General features: G+C 39.6%; 1 long non-coding RNA gene across 1 annotated transcript in view; it reads left to right on the forward strand.

Moving 5' to 3' along the window:
• Positions 1 to 5624, forward strand: part of LOC147315567 (uncharacterized) — a 65568-nt gene that overhangs the window by 32398 nt on the left and 27546 nt on the right. The gene's annotated exons all lie outside the window — the stretch shown is intronic.

Raw genomic sequence — 5624 nt, forward strand, 5'->3', positions numbered from 1 at the left:
ATATTAAATATTCATAACCTTCAGCTGTCATCTAGCTTTTCCCCGTTTCAAGACAAACGTGCAACAAAAAACATGATCCAGCGTAATTACGCACTTCTAATAAGTGTGAAAGTAGATGAGTGGGGCGTTAAGGGAAAGCAAAGCCAACTGAGATATCATGAGCTGCTTTTCTCACTTATATCAAAGTTCCCAACACTTGAGTTTCATGAATGCAGGCAGGTAACTTCCTTTTTCTTTCCTTTTTTTCTTCCCCCTCTTTCTCACGGAACATTTTCACATCTGTCTAATCGTTGTCTCCCAAAGCTTTTAATGCCTTTGATAAGATTGCAGACAGATAGGCCCATTGACTTAGGCTTATGTGCGTCTAAGAGAAATCATGACAGTAAACCGGTGCTTTTAAAACTTTAGATGGAATATGGCGCTGAAAAGGTTTTATCTAAAGCTTCAATCAAACTGCACTTTTATACTGAGCTTTGAAGAAGCGCCAGCCTGTGAAAAAAAATTCATATTGTTTTGACATATTAATGAAACTACCTGTGTTTATGTCGTGTTTTGCTCTGCTATGTGACGTAATGATTCTACACAAAGCAACAGGAGGAGCCTTATTGTCAGTTTTTAAATTAAGAATAGTACCTATAGAGGATACACATTAGTCGTGGGCAAAAAAATGGACAGCTGTAATCTTCATTATTAAAGGCATTTGATGCATATCTTAAACAGCAAACCGGGTCTGTGACCATCTTTAACTCCTTCTTGTCTAATATGTCATTTATGTTTTTACATAACCCACCTTGGCAATGTAAATGTAAATTGGCAGTTTTGCCATGTTTACACTTCATATGTTTGGTATACTGATGTTCGGTAACATGTGTTGCCCCTGTTAAAAATTTTTTTTAATGGCTCAACATATTGTATAGCAGGGGTCTCAAACTCCAGTCCTTGAGGGCCAGTGTCCTGTAACTTCTCCATGTGTCCCTTCTGCAACACACCTGAATACAATTAGTAGGTCATTAGCAAGACTCCAGAACTTGACTGCATGCTGAGGTGGCGGCAATTCAGCCATTTGATTCCTGTTACAGCAGCTCATGAGTGAATGAACATGGTGCAAAAAGTGTACATTTAGTAGATCATTTTCCAAACACTTACATTTACTTAAATTTACTTGAGTGGGGTTAGGAGTCACCACTTCAGCATGCAGTCAAGTTCTATACTCTTGCTAATGACCCACAAATTTTTATTCAGGTGTGTTGTAACATGGAAAAGTTGCAGGACACTGGCCCTCGATGACTGGAGTTTGAGACCCCTGCTGTATAGCGAGTGTCATAAACCCTTAAATGCACAAGTGTTTGACGAATGTAGATCTACTTCAAAAGCTGAAATTAATAACATTATTTGCTCATGACCTTTAAAAACAGCATAATAAACAATAAACAATCCAATGCCACTTAATGGCCACGTTTTAGTGCTTTGCCTCTTATGTACCAGGGATTGGTTTTGTATAAGATAAATAAATAATGTTCTTAATATGATGACATTTAAAGACAAATTACACACTCATAATCAGTCCTAGCAAATGTTTAAAAAACAGTACAATAAAATAAAAATGTTGTCCTAAAGGACTCTTTAATAAATACAATGAAATATTTTTTTCAGAGAGTAGCAACATCCTTTTTCATTTTTACTTTCTCTGAGCCCAGGCGGGCACCTTGTGTGTCTTCTAAAGTTCTTTGAAGTTGAGTGCACTGTTACACTGGACTCAGGTCTAAAAATAGTCTTTTAATGTCTTTCTGCAAGTTTGATGTGATGCAGCCATACACATGTCACATATCTTATTACACCTTTTTAAAATCTATATAATCTTCCTGAGTGTTAGTGACTTGTGAATATCAACGTATCACCTCATATTAATCAGCTTGCCCCTATTCTGAACCATAAGGTTAATGTTAGGACTACACTGACTCTCTATATGCAAAATAAATCTTTTAAAAATGATTCTGAGGCAGAAAAATACATAAGACAGTTTGACAGCAGAGACAAGTTAAACAAGACTAATACCCCATACTTACTAATGACTGGATTGGATCCCATTTGAATACATATGCTGATCATTTTTAAACACTGTAATAACTACAGTGATGATAACCCTATTCTGGGAGAACTTGCAGCTCCTCCTGTTTTTTGTTTCTCATCCATGATGATATTTTAGGGGTTTTTTGGTTTTGGTTTTTTAAAGCTCTCTTAAAGATTTAAAGAATTTTTTGTTTTGTTTTTTGCATCACAGGAAGTAGAATATGTGTTTTCTACTGCGTCTGGGATCAGTCACAGCCAGTTGCCATCTTCAAAGTGACTTTGTCGTGCTAAGACAGCGATAAAATGGCAATAAGACAGAGTAAGTCTTTCAGTATGCAATGGAATGGGGTCAAATCGGCAATTACATGCAATCTGTTTGTGATGATATGGTGATTAACTGTGACAAACTGGCAAAAAATTGCAAATCTGTTGCTGTTTATTGCAAATCTGTTGCTAAGTGTATGCACAGAAATTCACGTTGAGTGCTTAGTTTCAGAGTCCAGCCAAAAAACAGGTTTGAATTTCAGAAATTCGTCCACAAATAGCAACACAGTTGCTGTGGGAAAGTGATTTAAGTCAAAATTGCTTAGATGCTCCGCAGCTTTCCTTTTACATAGGAATATAACTAAAACACAACTGCTTGACCACTGGCTGTAGTTTAGCATATAGAGCAGGTCATCTACTAATCGAAAGGTTGAATCCCTGGCTGCTTCAGTCTGCATGTCAAAGAGTCCTTGGGCAAGATGCTGAACCGCCAGTTGTTCTCCAGTGCACAGTGAGAAAGCACTTAGGCACAGAAAAAAGTACTTGTGTGAATATGTGTGAATGTGTGATGAATGAGGCGAGTTGTATAAAGCGCTTTGAGTACTCAGGTTGAGTAGAAAAGCGCTACATAAGAACCAGTCCATTTACCATTATACCCATCCAGCCAACCTGATGGCGATCTGTCTGCATTTATAAATTAGACGGCAGTTTGTCTGAGTGTGTGACTGCAGTCAGTCTCAATCAGACCAGATTGTTTGGAAACAGGTTGCCTCCCACCACGCAACCTGTGCAGTCACCTTGCAACCAAACATGGTGGCCCAGATATAAAGTGTTTTGCACATTCAACCTCTGGGCAATCAGTTGGTCACTGCGACTACTTGGAGTTGGTCTCTCTCAGAAAAAAAGAAATCAGTGCAGTCACCTGGCAATGATCAATAGCAAGCAGTGCTATTTTTAATCTAGTGCGACTGAGCCACTGATGTAAGGTACTGTGCAGGTAGGACCAGCCCTGGCTTTGGTTTGATCTAGAGTGTGTGTTTACTGCAGATCTGCCATCTTCAAAGCATTAAAGTGTGTTATAGTATGGCCATGGTAGAGCTCTGGGGGGCTAACTGCTGACGCTCACCAACCATAGTACGAGCATGCTGACGTTTACCAGTTGTAGTCTTTAACGTATTAGCATATCAGGTGTGCTAAAACTGCACAACAGAGGCTGATGAGATTTGGAAAAACAAATGGGCAAAAGTCTATCAGATAAATAATAAAATAATATAAGTGAAAAATATGAGCCGCTGGTAGCCACCAATGGGACATATTTCAGTGAGGGCATTCCTCCTGGCCACCAGGACAGACAGCTAACATGGAAAAAAATTTACAGAGATGGCTTAACTGATAAAATAGACTAAAGGAATTAGAGGTGTGTGTTATGCTGCAGAATTTTACTCATTAGCCGACACTGCAGCTCAGCGATTGTGTCATTTGCCATTAAGTTTACAACATATTTCATAATCTCTTGTGAAGAGCCAATAACTCCGGAAGACATTTGATTTTATGCCACATTGCTGCGCTCAAAGTCACGTCTTCACACCGATGAAGATTTCAACTTTCTTTCGCTGACCGAGAGTTTTGGTTGGTTTCTCAAAATACGCGATGCTTTCATTTCAAATGACAGAGCCGGCCGATTGCTATAAATGAATAATGAATTTCATCACCTACTGTAATATGAACACATTTCATCTCAGCGCTGCAGCGTGCATTGTCCAGAACAGGGGAGAAGCCTAATTACATAGCTACAGCATTGGGAAGACCGGGCTTAATCTCTTATGGGTTTCTCTAACAGATGTATCCAATTAATGGCCTGTCTTTGAAGAAATGTAGATGGCTACTTCTCTGGGAATTTTATTTCAAAGTAAAACACCCAGCCTCGTTTCTGATGAGCAGACTTTATGCCCAGTCCTAATTCTTTTGTCCAATACACAGATCTGATCTTAAGTAACTGCTGAAATATGAAGTGATTTAAAGAGAATCTTGAATGTTAATGACCTGGACAGAGACGCTCAAGGGAACTGATAGAGGCCCTGTGATGGAGCCATTACTTTACAGGCTGAGTCACAGCAGGTAAGCTGCTTGGGAAATTACACATAAGGGAGTATTATCTTGTAAAATGAAAGACTATACAGATAAAAATGGCAGCAATCCCTCTAAATGGAAGAAAAGAGAGAGTGTGTGTGTGTTGTGGGGGGGATTCGTGTATAGGAAAGAAAAATCCCACAATCATTTACCACTTGTATGCACAAGAGCAAGTCCAGCTTTCCTTGAATGAATGAGCCTGATTTGAGAGGACACTTACAGTCATAGGAATAGAGGAGTTAAAGACAGCCAGAAAACCTTAATAGATCTGTGCCACTGCTCCCCCGCTGCTCTGAGAGAAGCCTGTCACGTAGCATGTACATGCATTCAGGCTTATTTACCTCGATCCCTTCGGCTGTCTGACAGGCACGTCTCACCGCTGGAGATGCAACATCGTTGTCTGGCAACCTCTTGATCAAAGTTTTGCAGCGGGGCCAGCACGCTGCACAGAGGGTGACACAGCTTTGCTGCTAATGCAAAAGATGACAGGCGAAAGCGTGAACACAACATATGCACGCGTTTACGCCAGCCTGCCTTTCAGTGTTCATAACCTGGACCTAAATTATTCATCTTCATTTTGATCTGCTGCTTGATTGGCCCTTACGCCTCTGCATTCGTTTGATTAATCTTCAAACTAAAATAACGAAGGCAAAAACAAAAAAGCATATATGCAGCAAGTCGGATGACCTTTCGGTTTCCAAATTTTGGAAGCAAATTGGAATCAATGAGATCGAATTGTCCAGTCTGGGCTTTATTAATGGAGTTGGAAATCCAGGGGCAACTCCGGAGCGTCTGCACTTCCAAGGGCTCATGTTTATATTGGGATGCTTATAACTACCGGAAATGAAAGCCCTGCATTACTGAGGAACTTAATATCCTCTTTGACAACTTATTAAATATTTACCTGTAGCTTTCACAGAGATATCATCCAGGAACTTCAAAACCGAAAAACGTTCCCATCTAAAAAGGGAAGATTTGTCACTTTCAAAGGCTCCTCTGATACTCTGATCATTTATTCCAAACAACAAACCATCGACAATCATTTGTTGATTCAAGTGAAACTGCGAGCTTTTTGTTTTTTCCAGGTAGCAAGTCTGTAAATGCAAATCACCATCAACATAAAAACTCACAGCTATAAAAAAACAGGTATCGTCGGAGCA

Source organism: Aulonocara sp. 'chitande type north' Nkhata Bay, linkage group LG13 (genome assembly GCF_057382095.1).
Source record: "Aulonocara sp. 'chitande type north' Nkhata Bay isolate Kocher_YH1m ecotype deep benthic linkage group LG13, A_spYH_male_GT1.1, whole genome shotgun sequence".
NCBI classification, from domain to species: domain Eukaryota; kingdom Metazoa; phylum Chordata; class Actinopteri; order Cichliformes; family Cichlidae; genus Aulonocara; species Aulonocara sp. 'chitande type north' Nkhata Bay.